Below are 16,902 nucleotides of genomic sequence, written 5' to 3'. Positions count from 1 at the left end.
AAATGTTAAATTTTTCCAAAAAAAATTTCCCGGAGGCTTTTGTTTTTATTTTATTGTATTTTTGTCATTATTACATTTGATTTATTATATAATTGAATTCAATATAATGATATGTTACTATCAATACAAAAAAATTAATTGTATTTCTTATTTATTATTTGAAATCAATCAAAATTTAAACATGCAGTTACCACATGTCATCTTCCCTTTTAAAAATTATTTTGATTAATTACAAATTATATGTAATCAATCATATTGTTTGAAACAATCAAAATTGGATCACAATATATTTTTGAATCAATCAAATTCATATTTTAAAGCATATATATTATATACAACTACAAATCAAGCACAAAGTTAAAAATCATTTTTAAATATTTTGTTTAGATATGGGAATAATCATAGTCTTCAAATTAATTATCATATTCTGTTGGTATAGGTCTATTAATTTTATACGGGCCATAATTAAAACGGTCATTAAATTTTATTAATAACATTAAACATTTTTATACTATATTCTCATTCTATTAATTTTATTTCATTCAACATTATAAAATTTAAATTTAAATTATGTCTTTTAAGTAATTAAATATTCTTAATAACATTAAACATTTTATACTATATTCTCATTCTATTAATTTTATTTCATTCAAATTGTTAAATTTTTCCAAAAAAATTTTTCCAGAGGCTTTTATTTTCATTGTATCATATTTTTGTCATTATTACATTTGATTTATTATATAATTGAATTCAATATAATGTTATGTTACTATCAATACAAAAAAAATTATATTTATTATTTGAAATCAATCAAAATTTAAACATGCAATTATCACATGTCATCTTCCCTTTTAAAAATTATTTTGATTAATTACAAATTATCTGCATTCAATCAAATTGTTTGAAACAATCAAAATTGAATCACAATATATTTTTGAATCAATCAAAATCATATTTTAAAGCATATATATTTTATACAACTACAAATCAAGCACAAAGTTAGAAATCATTTTTAAATATTTTGTTCAAATATGAGAATAATCATAATATTCAAATTAATTATCATATTCTGTTGGTATAAGTCTATTAATTTTATACGGACCATAATTAAAACGGCCATTAAATTTTATTAATAACATTAAACATTTTTATACTATATTCTTATTCTATTAATTTTATTTCATTCAACATTATAAAATTTAAATTTAAATTATGCCTTCTAAGTAATTATATATTCTTAATAACATAAACATTTTATACTATATTCTCATTCTATTAAATTTATTTCATTCAACATTATAAAATTAAAATTTAAATTATGCCTTTTAAGTAAGACAATTAATTTAAATATATATATATATATATATATATATATATATATATATATATGTATGTATTTTATTTTTAATATAACAAAAAAGTAACTTATCCTAATTTGATATTTTATATAAATATAAATTCATACATATATAAAAAAGTTAATAATTAAGTGATGTGTTCCATCATTATAAACTCTCTCAAATTTTAACTGCCTAAAAATATGATTAATATTTTTATCTGTTTCCCTCCTCAATCTTGAAGGTTTTTGTTTAGAAGGTCCCTCCTCTCTTCTTTTTCTCTCTCATGAAACGTTTTCACTCTTACTTTTCTTATCTTTTTTTCTTTTGTCTCTGTTACTACTTTCTCTCTTCCTCTGTTACTATTCAGAAATCTTCTCCTCTTTCCTTCTCTATACTTATTAATTACCATTTTCCTTTTTTATCACTCTTATTATGATTATATTATTATCTTATTAATTATCATTTTCCTTTTTATTACTCTTATTATGATTATAGTAATATTTTTTTTATAAAACAATTCTTCTATAACGCTATCTCAATAACAATAAAACACAAATACAATTATTGTAAATGTCGTTATATCAAATTTTTAAAGGGGTTGATAACAAAAGATTCTAATATTCAACGGGGTAAACAAATAGAGAAGTAATAAATGATGATAAGATTAGGTACATGTCATTTTTATCTCAAATTTCATAGCTATCTTAAAATCATACTTTTTTACCTATATATAACTCAACATTAATTTTGCACCAATTTATTGACGTTTAATTAGTGAGGCTATTTTATTCGTATTATTGTTGGTTTCCATTTCAAGTTATTCGATGCTTAACAATCAATTTTAAACATTTTGTTACGATATGGAAATAATCGTAATTTTCAAATTAATAAATATTTTATGTTACAAAATTAGTATGTACTTAACAATCAATTTAAAATATTACGCTATCAATTTTTCCATGTTATTCAAATCAACTTCAATTTTCTATTTGTTTTTGTCGTAATCATTGTCAATTTATTAACGTTTAATTATTAAAGGTTTCATTTTTATCTATTTTTGGCCCGTTTCTTTTTGTCTAATTTTGATTGATTTTTGTTGTCTACGTTTTCTTTGTTTCTTTATTTCTTATAGTGCAAAAGCTTAAATGTTTTTGGTAAGCTTGTATTGCATGCACAACTGGTGGAAGAACACACTAAAGGTGCAGTTTTTATCTGGAAACTCCACGAGTGCAAGTTTGTTTTCTTTGATTTGTGGGTTTATGGTTGAATTTTTTCATCTTCATCAAAAAAAATTTGGGTTTTATGATTTTTCCCAAGACAAAAGCTTTAATTTTTATCGGGTGTTCTCCCTTTATTTTGTTTTCTGAGTTTTCACACTACAAAAAGTTTAAATTTTTGTGTGCTAATGGAGCTTCTACACCTTGCATTGCATTTTCGGTTTATATTTGTATCATTGGTTAATTTTTAAAAATTATTCTTTTGCAGCCCAAAACCTTAAACCTGTCTTGTGTGTTTTTAAAAAATCTAACATTTCGATTTTAAAAACCAAATCTGTGATTTTTATGTCTGCTCCCTCCCTAGTGGATTTCTATATTGTTCTTGGTGGAGGAACACACTAAAGTTGCGGTTTTTATTTCAAAACTCTATGAGTACACGTTCCTTTTGTTGGTGACTTCTCACAAACATCTTTAATGGTTAAAGATTTTTACATGCATATATGTATAGTTATAAATCATCTAATTTGGTTAAAAATTCTAGAGAGAGTAAGAAAAGAACAGAGGAAGAAGAAGAATGAGGAGTGAGAGAAAGGGATCAGTGCACAAATGAAAAAAAATATAGAGAAGGGAAAATGTATTTGGTTTTCTTGGAAAAGTAATTTTATGAGAGAGAGAAAGAGAAGAGAAGAAAAAAGATAAAAAAATATTAATTAATTATTACAGGAAAGCAACAGACAGATTTTCATTTACATGAAAAAACCGGGCAGGACATGTGGAGGGATTCACAATGATTCACATGACTCTCCACCTCCAATCTTGCCATACTGCATTGAATGCTCAACAATTCACATTTTCACCAACCACTGTGTCACTGCAACATTTATTCTCCACAAAACTCTTCTTCGAAAAATATTCAATGTTCATTGCTTTAAGATAAAATACTGAAACAGCTTGGAGAATGGCTTCAGAGTTATCGACTGGCACAACCAAGACAAGTACCAGTTCCGATTCATCATCAGCAACAAGCAAGGTGAATGTAAAACCAATTACTCGCTTACTTCCTCAAATTACTTTGAACATTGCTCATTCTCTATTTTCCTTTTTCGGTTTGGGTTTTTGTTGATGGGTTTTTGTTTTGCTTCCTACTTGCTCAGCTTTTGGTTTCCTTTACATGTAATCGTTTTATTTTTTATTTGGTTTTTATGTATATTGCTTTCGACTGAAATACTGAAAAAATGCGTGACCTTTGTCATACCTAGGTTTTCTTTGTCTCCTGTTATTCTGATCTTGATCTAGCTACGAAACAAAGCCTTCTTTCTTCCTTTATGTTTTGAATGCATACACGGATATATTTTGACTCATTAATATTGACAACTGTTATAAACATTATTTTCTTCATTTTTTACCATCAGACAACAAATACACAATTTCCATTGTTATTTGCTCTGTTTATTTGGAATATACCACTCATAGATAGCAATTAAATATAATATTTTGCTGGTAGGATTGTTATTTCCTCTGTTTCTTCATGACTTTGCACGTTACAATCCCTTTTTTTATGCTTCTTCTTTACCTCAATTGTTTCTGGATAGCAAATTATGCTACTAAACTTTGGAATTTGGGCCTATATTGATCTCTCATCTTCAACAATAGTTACACATTGTAATTCTAGAGCAAACCACAAAACACTGATAGTCCTATTCATTCATTTTATTATGTTGTTGTCATTCCCCAGATATTTTGGACTTTCCTATTTCAGTACCATACTTGATTTTCATTTTTTGCATTTCCTCTCACTGTAGATTCAATATCCAATTCACACAATTCCATTAATCCTACAGTTCACTGCAGTATTACACAATGATATGGTAATGTTACATACTAATTGTTTTTATTCTTCATATAGTTTCATATTTGTTTTCTTGCTATGATTATTTGCAGGACATTATAGAAGTGCCCTCTTTTTACCACCGACAATGGGCACCAGAATACCCTAAGTTTGTCAACTTTAGATATGATGGAACAATATACCAAATCAGGCTAAGGCAGCTTCGGGCAAAAGTCTACTTTGCAGAAGGGCTGAAAGAATTCAGAAAAGATTTATCAATTTTTGAATCTGTGATGATTAAATTCTTGGCATGAAACAACAAATCCATGTTTGATCTTTATTTCGTTCCCTCACTGGATTGCCAAACTTGCGGAAGGCCAGAAGTTATGTCAAGACAACATATTTGGACAATTGAAATCACACAATCAATGCTTGGTGTACCAGGACCACTGGTAACAATGAAAACCTCTTCAATGTTGCTTATTAATTCAGGCTTATATATCATGCTGTTTTTTTCCCATGCAGAGACTCCCCAACTGTGTCATCACCCATGTAAATGTCTGCGGTCAACACATGACCATTCTCAGAAGATTTGGACCTCCATTACAGTGGAATGTTGTCGTGGTTGATGGTGGAGTTGGGCGCAAATATGTTGTACAACCATGGTATCAATTCCTTGCAGATAATGATTTCTCTCACGGTGATGAAGTCTCCTTCTATTACAGGACCATTGATAAAATATGGGAAATTGTCATCCGTCGGAGAAAGAATTGGGACTATTAGCTTTAGTTTATGTACTTTGATTTATCTATCTTTTTGTCTTTTATGTTTTCCCCTCTCCTCTCATTTAATTGAAACAACATTTATTTTTTTGTGTTGGCATTTTCATTTTCACTCACTCCTTTTGTTCCTTTTGTTTTCTTTTTTTTTACTACACCCATCAAAAATTGGCCTTGCATCTGTTCTCTTGGCTTTTGCATTTTGGGTACTATCATTCAATTTTTAATTTTGTGGTTTTTTTTTTGTTCTGCTGACCTTTGTGGGTACATGCTTTCTTACATGAGTATTGGTTCATAAAAACATTTTTATTTTATTTTCTGACTTCTCACAATACAATCACTATTGTATGCACATGTTATTTTTATTTTATTTTCAACATGAATATTATTGGTAGAGCCACAATTAAGCATTTTGCACATCGACTATATTTCTGATGCAGTTGACATGTGTTACACATAAATTTTGGCTTTCAGATTTTGTTTTGTCATATGACATTGTTAACAAATGTATCACTCAATTTTGAGATTTCATGGTTTGAATTTGAATGAAATGCGCATTGAGTATATTTCTGATGCAGTTGACATGTGTTACACATAAATTTTGGCTTTCAGATTTTGTTTTGTCATATGACATTGTTAACAAATGTATCACTCAATTTTGAGATTTCATGGTTTGAATTTGAATGAAATGACTCTGTTTAATTTAATCTGCTATATTAGTAATTTATAACTGTTGTACTACAAATTTTTGGTATGGTAAACTAAACATTGTTGATAAAGCGATATTGTTGTCTACTTTGCTCATCTTACACATTCCCTGCTATAGTGATCTCATATTTATTTGTTGCCTCTTCCAGTGTTTATGTTTTATAGACCGTGTAATATTCATGATCTGTTTTCAGATTTAGTTTATCAGAAAAAAAATCCTATCACACCATGTTGTGTTCTTAGACCACTATATATTAATGTGGAAAAAAAATTTTCATACGAAAGTGAACTTTTGGTTTGTCTTGCATTTGCTTCTTTTTTTGTGGTTATGTGTTCATTGTCTGTTTATCTTTTTCGGTTTCTTTTGGACTGAAAGTAGTGAAAATATGCGTGAGCTTTGTCTGATTCTAATTTACATTGCTATTATTTATGCCTTTCTGTTCGTTTTGATGCCTACTATTGTTTCTGTTTTGTTCTTTTTTCCACACATTTGTATGTGGTTCGTTTTGGTCTTTATGTTCGTTTGCATACAATATTTTTGAATTTATTTCCTATGTTTCTTTTATATAATTTAAATAAATTTCAAAATGTTTCGAACACAATCAACTCTTTTTACAAATTATCTTTATATTATATACAAATAGCACCTTGACTAATATCAACACATAACCCTGACTAATAGTATTTGTGCCCCTTACAGTAAAATACCCTGCAAACCCGCAATATTTTTTAATTTATTTCCTATGTTTGTTTTATATAATTTAAAATAATTTCAAAATGTTTCTGACACAATCAACTATTTTTACAAACAATCTTTATGTTATATACAAACAGAACCCTGACTAATAGTATTTATGCCCACTAATTATGCAAATTTAGTCCCTCTTCACAATAAAATACATCTAAAATAAAATTTTCCCTGCAAAACCATAATATTTTTAAATTAATTTCCTATATTTCTTTTATATAATTTCAATCAATTTCAAAATATTTCCAACACAATCAACTCTTTTTGTAAATTATCTGTATGTTATATACAAACAGCACACTGACTATTTATCTTATATACAAACAACACACTGACTATTTATCTTATATACAAACAGCACCATAACTAATAGTATTTATGTAGCCTACAGTAAATTATCTTTTTTCTGAATTAAATTAAAATTTATTTAGGATCAGAATTAAATACTATTATTTATAGAGATAACAAAATTATTTAACATAACAACAAATTATTTGTATAGACCGAAACATTTTTTGAAACAAAGACTAAAACATAGTTTTTTTATAAGTCTAAATTATCTTTTATAATCAAAATATTACTTTCATATGCCCACTAAACATTTTTTTAAACAAACGCTACAAAATTATTTTAAAAATTTAGTCCCTCTTCACAATTAAATACATCTAAAATAATTTTTTTTTGCTGAAAAACAAAATATTTTTTAATTTATTTCCTGTTTCTTTTATATAATTTAAATCAATTTTAAAATATTTTTAACACAATCAACTCTTCATACAAATTATCTTTATGTTATATACAAATAACATATTGACAAATAGTATTTATGTCACTTACAATAAAATTATACAAACAACACCGTGACAAATATTATTTATTCACTTACAATCTAATGATACAAACAACACTCTGACAAATAATATTTATGTCACTTATAATAAAATACCGACCCGTGCATCGCATGGCTTTCCACTAGTTTCATGTTATTTAAAGCCCTTATTCATAAACTTGTGTGCAATGTACCATACGCCAATTTAACAAGTTGCGCACCCTAAAACTTGATTGTTGCTTTACTTGAGAAATCAATTCATTGCAGGCCACTTGAATTAACATATTAACATACATTATTGTTAGCTTAGCGTTGTTTTGTTTAGGCACTTTCGATTATTGAGCCACAATGATACTTTATCCCTTCAAGAATAATTATTTTAAGACACAAGAATTGATACTCTGACATTTTTTTTAGTAAGTAATTTTTTACTTTAATGTCTATGATAATTATAAAATAATTTTATATTATTATTTAATTATCATTTAAATTATTTTAAAATGATTATTTTAAAAATTAATAAATTTATTATATATATATATATATATATATATATATATATATATATATATATATATATATATAAAGTTATAATTAAATGACTGTAAAAAAAGACAACGTTATAAAAGAACAAAAAATCAAAATTAGATCGACTTATAATTGATAACTTTTAGTTTACTCTAACTTATTTCTACCTTAATAAAGATATTCAAGAGGCAGAATAACTTTAAAAAAGCATCTATTATTCCAACCACGTTTATTTGATGGAAATATTTTTTTTTCCCTTCCTTTAATATGTGATGGTGTCGGCGGGAGAATCTTATTGAAGCACACAAATTAATATAGACAGAAGAAAAAGGTGAGTCTTAAACCATGCTTTTAATAGTTTTATCTATTTTCTGTAAAAAAAATAGTTTTATGCGTTTTTTGGAGTGCTACAAGGTTGACATAAATTAAGAAAAAATGGATTTCATATATTCCCATAATGCGTCTAAGAAATAAATAAATATATGGTACTAGACGTGAGTCTGTGTTGTTACGCCATTTTTTTGAAAAAAATCAGTGTAAGAAAAAAAATAGAAAAATATATAAAAAAATTAGCACCGTCCAACATCAATACGCGCGAGAAATTTAATTTGTATCTAAATGGGATTGGCATACAACCTCAAAAGTAAAGGAGGCATAACTTTAAAATGAAAGAAAGTAAAAGTTACTCAATTTAAGCCACAAAATTTAAAACAATAAAGTATATACACAACGGACATATCGTTCCGCTTCCTTGAAAAATACCCTGCAAAAACTGATTATGCAAACTAGTTTCGTCACCCATAGAATTCGCTTCTATATATATATATATATATATATATATATAATGATGAAATATAAGACCCAGTATAAATTCTGAAAACTATAGAATGCAATATTATGGTAACAATACCCCTTTTAATAAGGATATATAAAATAACCTTGTAGAATTGCTATTACAGTTACGGACTGATATCAACCGAATGCGACCAATTAATTTGCATATCTAATTGCAATCATATATATATATATATATATATATATATATATATATATATATATATATATATATATTAGGTATTTACAAAAAAAATATTACCAATTTGCGGAAAATTCTCATTATGTTTATTCAATTAGTCTTTTATCAGCAAATGGAATATAAGCATTTGATTCGACAATAATGATATACCCAACATGCAAAAATTAACTGAACAACAAAAATTGAAGCAATTTTTTTTAAATATAAATTCATTAATTATCAATTATATATATATATAATTGGTAACTAATGAATTTATATTCTGAAATAAAAAATTATCCGTAAATAAAATATACTTAATCGATTTCCTGATTTTTTCAGACACATTATCGATTCCTAATCATTGAAGTTGAAAATTTTGAAAATGAAAATTCAACTGTTGAGGAAGCCCGGTTGAAGCCGGTTAGTCGTGTCTTTTCATTGAAAATTATTTAAGGTACATACGCCTTTCCTTTGCAACTCCAACATCCACTAATTTTGTCTTTTTTCTGTTGTCTCAACTCAAAAGACAAAATCCTAGTTGAGATATTGAAATATAATAGTAATAGCAATCGTATTACAAATTTACAATCTACGGATTGAGGTTTTAATAAAATAATAGCTGAGATATAGTATATAAATTAATTCCGTTAAGTTATTAAAAAAATCCCTTCTCTTTGATCTACGGATTGAGATTTCAATAAAAAAATTTAATTTAAATATATAGATAGTGTAAATATTTTTTACATTATCATTCAAAAGTCATTATATATTATAAAATTTTAATAAATATTTTAAAAATATACTCTGAATACTTTTTATTTGGTTAATAGCGTAAAATAAATTGTATTAACAATGTATCAAAATTAATCTTTTTAATGTGTATTGAATATGAATATTAAACTAAATCACACTAAACTAGTGTGTAAATTAACTAATTTTGGTTGGAATTTTTGCTATATTTAATAATTCTGTTTAACTAGCAAATCAAACTAAAAAATTAATTATTAATTTTAAATATTTTTTTCCAAAAAAGTTGAATGGAGAATAAAAGAATAAAAAGATAAAGCAGAGAAATATTTGCTTTTAAATGAATTTACTGTTTGAAATTAATTAACTGTACGTACATGTAATTTTTTTTTTGAAAGGATTTTTACTCTAAAATGTCTGTTTATGTTTGGGATTAGGATTAATCCTATTGATTGTGGGTGCTGGGAAGACTTGATTTTATTTTTATTTTGTAATAAAAAGAAGAAAAAAACTGCATCAAATTCTTAATCATATTCATTATGACAACATCGTGTAAAAGTAGTGCGAGCATTTGGTGCCACTGATATTGAAAGTTAGGTGCTATATTAATATATTATAATAAAGGTAATTAATGGAGCATGACTAAAAAGAGTCCATGGCAACAATATATTATTATATTGTAGTACTAGTAATTCTTTGACACCCCACCATCCACTATATATGTAGCCCGAGTGGCTTAGCTAGGGATGTCACCTATGACTTCGTAAGTTCCCAAATTGATATCGTCATCAGTATACGTAATATGTTTCTAACAAAAAAAAATGGATCTCTGTACATTTACATATTATCGATTTACATATAAAAATACCAAATTAAGAATATATTATACGTACAAAGACTATATAGAGACCAAATCAAGAATGCATAAGAAAAAGTTAACAATCAATATGATAACAGATATGACATTAACGATATTTACAGGTTTAGGAATCAAATTAATAAGTTTTTACGTATAAGAAACAAAATAAAAATCTGCTACTTGTTTAGAGACTATATTATATGTTTACCCTACAAAATTTATTGATTTCGAGATTTTCAGGCTGTGCAATTTTTTTTTACATTATTATTTGATTTTTATTTTTTTGGATTATTGAATGTAATAGTAGTGATTCATATCTATAAATTTTTCAAAGTGTATCTAATTTATTAAAAATAGTTGCAAGATAAGGTATCTATTCTCGTTTTCTTTTTCATTTTCTAAATTATTATGTCCTGGGAGTAGAATATTATCGAATTGGACCCGCAACTTCTAGGAACTGGCTACTAAGGTCTAACAATTTCTTGAAATGACATTTTATTTTATTTATAGTTTATAATTTATAATCTATGGGGCAAGCTAGGTATGGTAGCTGACCTAACGTGTTTACAAAATACAAAATGAGAAGACAACTACAAATGGTCATGCGTGGACCGGATCTAATTAATGTTAAGATTAATAGATTATTATTACTAGCTAGTACTATTTTCAAACATTTGAGTTTTGGACGGTGACTAGGTGAGTTATCTTGCACGCATAAATTAGTATATTCTTAACTTGTTGACATACAGACGCATAAAAGTGTAATTCTTTGCACAATACAATATAAATTTAAATGTGTTTTTTTACTGATATATATTTAATTTTTGTATTTAAATTTTGATAATTTTTTTTAATTGAGTCTCTAATATTTGAAAAATTTTATCCAAGGTCTCTGCTTTTAATCAAGATCCGTTATCTGCTTATGTGATCGTTAACTAGACACGTTGACATACGTTGTGTGATGTCGTGTATACTCATTGTTGAGTGAGATTATACGTAAGAATTTTTTTAATTTTTAAAAATTAATTATGGAGAAAAAAAAGAGGTGCAAGATGAATGGTATGGTTTCTGGGAAGGTGAAGTGATTCAATGATCAGAAGGGGTCTGGATTCGTAACCCCTGACAATGCCAGTGAGGATCTCTTCTTTCACCAATCTCAGATCAAATTTGACGGTTTTTGAAGCCTCGCTGAAGGAGAGTCCATTGAGTTCGCCATTGAATATGAATCTGATGGACGTGCCAAGGTTGTTGATGTCCCTGGCCCCGATGACACCAACGTCTAGGGAACTAGACACAACGGTGATGGTGGAAGAGGAGGCGGTGGCGTGGAGGAAGCTGCAACAGTTGTGGAGAGTCTGGGCATTTCGCCAGAGATTGTCCATCAAGTGCTCGTTTACTGTTATGGTGGTTTATGTTTTGTAGATTGTTATAAGTTTTTACTTTAATATGTTTTAGGGATTTTAATGAGGGCGAGCCCTGGTGCAGCGGTAAAGTTGTGCCTTGGTGACTTGTTGGTCATGGGTTCGAATCCGGAAACAGCCTCTTTGCATATGCAAGGGTAAGGCTGCGTACAACATCCCTCCCCCATACCTTCGCATAGCGAAGAGCCTCCGGGCAATGGGGTACGAAGTTTTTTATGTTTTAGGGATTTTAATGGTTTTTGTCAAAGCTATGACTTCTTATAAGTATATATGTGGGATTTTTCTTCTTTGGTTATTTAAATGTGTGATACCCTCTACCCCACACATATATGTACTAATAATAAAAGGAATAAGAAGTCAGAATCAATTAAAAGTTTTTAAAACACATTTAAATAAAAGTATTTCAAAAGGGTAAAAGGCTCACATTCACTTCACTATTACCAAATAAAACTTGTCAAAAACTTTTTGGCTCAAAAGACTATGTAATTAAACAAAACTCATGTCCCAATATCACATCTTATCAGAACATTGTGTCCTGACATCCTTCAGCACAAGGTTCCTTGAAGCAATTCACTTAGTCATCTACTCCCACGAACATAAAGTTCGAGATCATCACAGGATTCAAATACAAACAACACATAGGGAGTGAGTTATCACATTCCTAACTAATAGAGAGAAACAAGACAACATATAAATATACATATCATATAAAACGGAATACAACTCACTTAAACATAGCTCACGCCATTCCACCACTTTGTCATGTAACATCACATCACAACACAACACGTCTCATTTGTTTTCATATCATTTATGTACTCAAGGATCAAAACACAATATCACTAAATCAATCAATACATAAGTGTTATGCAACAGATACACTAAGACTCAATCCTATATGCAATGTGGTACCATGCCAGTGAAAAATCACATCGGGCGCCTAGGAGTACATGACAAGACAAACCATACACTAGTAAGTCAAGTGTCACTCTCACTAGGTAAAATCATAGGAAGACCAGTAAGGGTCACACTATTTTGCAAGAATGCTCCAACCATGTGGGATCGACACATGCTTAAAAGAGCACTCAAACTGGGTGTACTCCTCTCTCTCTTGATTTAGGTCCAGCCCAAAAAACATTTTAGCACACATACTATATCTATGAACTATACAAAACAAAAGACTCCTCAATTGTTCTCAAAATAATTTTATCTCATCGCACTTATGATTAAACTCGTCATGCATTAACTCGTCGCCCTTAAAGGGTCTTATAGTCATGTGATTGTGTGATTCATAGCTCACAACTCAGTGTACACAACATGTCAATGCACATATATATTACAAGTCAATGCATACTCAATTTATCACATACACTCGGTCTCAATCACAATGGTATAATCTCAATTTAACATGTTATTATGCCTCATAAATCATATACACTTTACCTATGAACTATGCAATACACACAACTACTCAATTGCTTTTAAAATCATTTTAACTCGTCGTGCCTTAAAGTGATTCAACTTGTCGGGTTTCTACCGTAGATTCCATCACAATACTCGTTGCACCAAAACTCGTCGCCCTTAAAGGGTCTTACAATTATATGATTGCACAATTCATAGCTTATAACTCAATAACACACATGTCAATACACATTTATTTGACCATTCATTATAGGTTTAATTTGTCACATACTCACAATTTGAATCACAATTTCATAATCTCAATATAATAGTTTATACAAAATGTTTCTCACAACATGGGGAGTAAAACCCCTCAGCATAACTCCACACAATCATATTAAAATCAATGAATCAAAATCATAGGTCAAAAACACAAAAACATCAAGAGCACTCAAGTTTATCAACCAATTCATATCAGAACATCAATTGGTCCGTCAAACACAATAATATTCCAATTTAATCCTCTAAAAATCCCTACACATGTTCATTCTAACCCCAATAGCGATAAACTTATCTCTTATCTCTAAGCAGGTTCACGTGTGTATTTCGGTAGCAACAACGAAATCTCTAGCAATTTCCTGAGATTTCTCAAACTTTTCCTTTTGTTGCTCTGCTAAGGTTTCCAACCATTAGAGAGAAGGAGAAGAGATTGAAACCTCCATTTTACTATCTCCGTGCGAGGGACGTTTCTCTCTCTATGGACATTATTTTGCAAATCCCAACAGTGGAGGTGTGTGAAAATGAGTTCCGAAAATAGTGTCCAAATTTCACAATGATCCAATAGTTGACAAGTCTGGGATCGTAATTTTACTGGGATAGGTTTTGGGTCTCTGTGAGAAAAGAGAAAACTACAATGCAAAGGGAATTTCTCTCATGCCAGACAATCTTTCCCAAATTCTAACGGTGAGAATGTTCTAAAATGAGTTCTGAACATGATGCTAAAAAATGCACGATGATCAAACGGTTAACGAGTTCAGGATCGTCATTTTACTAAGACAAGTTTGGGTGTATACGGGAAAAAGAGAGTTTTGGGAGACGTAGGGTACTCTCAGCTTATTATTTACTCTATTTTTTTATTTTATTATTTATAAACAAGAACTCTATTTTATTTCTTATCAAATGAATAAATAAAATATCTTTTTTTATTTTTCTTCAAATCATTATTTTAATAAATTTATTTCTCCTTATTTATTCAATTATAAAAACCTCCTCATTTTTCTAAAATTCTATTTATTTTTAAATGAAAATCCATTTTAATTTATTTTACGAAAAATGAGGTGTTACAAAATGAAGGTTTCTATGTAAGAGGAGGCCTAGGCCGAGGAGGAAGAGGACAAAAAAGAGGTTGAGGAAGAAGATGATGTTTGCTTTTTTTTTATTAAAGTTTTTTTAACCTAAATCCAAACGATGTCATAATAACTTTTTAAAAATAAAAAAGATTTTCTACGTGTAATCCCACTCAACAATGAGTACACTCGACATCACACGTCGCATGTCAACGTGTTCGATTTACAGTCACGTAAGCAGTCTATGGATCCTGGTTAACGACATAAACCTCAAACAAAACTTTTCAAATATCAAGGATCTGATTCGAAGAAAAAATTCATCAGAGACCAGATACAAAAGTCAAATATATATTAGGAAGCAAAAATATATTTAAGCCCACAATATATAATTGTTTTTTTTTTATATAGTTGTGTTTAATTTTGCCGTCTTGATAAGTCATCTAAAAATAACTTGTGCTTTATTTGCTTCTTAATAAAATATATTCTGAGTTAGTTTTGATAAAATAATTTTTTTAACGTATCAATTTAATAAATGACTATTATATCTAATGAAAAATTCATATTACTAATTTTAATAAAATTAAAAATACTATATAAAAATATTTTATAATAAAATCATTTCTAATAAATTATAAATTAATAAAATTTCAGTTCTTAACATGATTTTATTTATTTAAATCTAATTTAGACAAATTTCCACAAGCATTATATCAAATTTATGTTGCAAAGCATGGAAACAAACATAAAAATGAAAAATTTATAGGGACAAAAAATACCATTAGTCTATTAAATAATATTTAAATTAAAGTTGTGATGATAATTTAACACAAAAATTAAATTCAACCAAGCAGATAAATTAATCAAATATTAAATAAACTAATTTTCAATATAAACAATCTGTTATTTAATCATGGTTCGTTACAATATAATAAAACGAAATTACTCCCTTGTTTAGTTTTAAAAGTTGAAAACCGAAATTACCTCTCTGTTTTTGAAAGTATTTTTTTGACATTCCCTTGTATAATGCCGTTAAGTTATGTTTAGTTTTAAAAGTTGAAAACCGAAATTACTCCCAATTTAATTACATACGCACCTCTGTTTTCAAACATTATGCATGATGCTTGAAGTCCCTCCGTCATTTTAGATTTGGATTATCAATCTACGTTATCATTGTTGTTGAGAATACAAACTTGGCACCACAACTCCGAGTAGATTTCGTCAACATTACTCACTTTTGTGCAGAACTTTGGCAAGTACATCCTGATGATGATAGAGAGGGTTTTGTTTCCGTTGTGCTTGCATGCAAGGCTCTATTTCTGCTTTATTTATTTTGCAGGTGGGGGATTCATTTTCGATTTTACTGATCTACTTTTGAAGATTAATTTGTAAATCCAGAGAAGAAGGAAAATGAAAAAAGAGAAAGGGAGAATAGAAAAAATAAAGAGAGGTAAATGAAGGGTATGTTGAAAGTGTCTTATTTTATCAAAGAAGATATCCCTTAGACCAGATGGAGTTAACACCGTGCCAATCACATGACCCTTAAATCAAATGAGTTACCTCCGTTTGGAACATAGAGAGTACCATTGTAGCGGAAAAATAAAGGTAGGGGATCTTTTTGTAGGTTAAAAAAAGAGGGGTGCTCTAATTTGCTCTATAATGAATATTAAGATGTTTTTGTTTGTTTATTTTTAAAAATTCTTTTTGAAATAATGTAATAGATTCATCCTGTTTTTTTAATTAAATTCAAAACAACTATAATTTAAATAAAATATCAATAGAAGTTCATCTTAATATTTGAATGGTGAATAAAAAAATATCACTTTTACACAACTTAGTATTCATAAGCTTTCGCAAACTCCATAAAAAAATTGGATCTTATTTGACATTTGTTTTATTTTAAAATTAACTTTTCATATGTTTCAATGTAAAATTTATAGTTGAAACCATAAAATTATCACATGTTATATATATATGATTTACTTTTTAACTATGCACATTTTTTTACTTAAAGTAAAATAGTGTGATATTTCATATATTTTTAATTTATATACTTCACGATTAAGAAAAGAAACAAAATGATTAATATGATAACGAATGTAATAAAAAGAGATGAATGTATTCAATTAGGTATAA

This window comes from Glycine soja, chromosome 15 (assembly GCF_004193775.1).
Source record: "Glycine soja cultivar W05 chromosome 15, ASM419377v2, whole genome shotgun sequence".
NCBI classification, from domain to species: Eukaryota; Viridiplantae; Streptophyta; class Magnoliopsida; order Fabales; family Fabaceae; genus Glycine; species Glycine soja.
Note: the sequence above shows the minus strand (reverse complement) of the source record.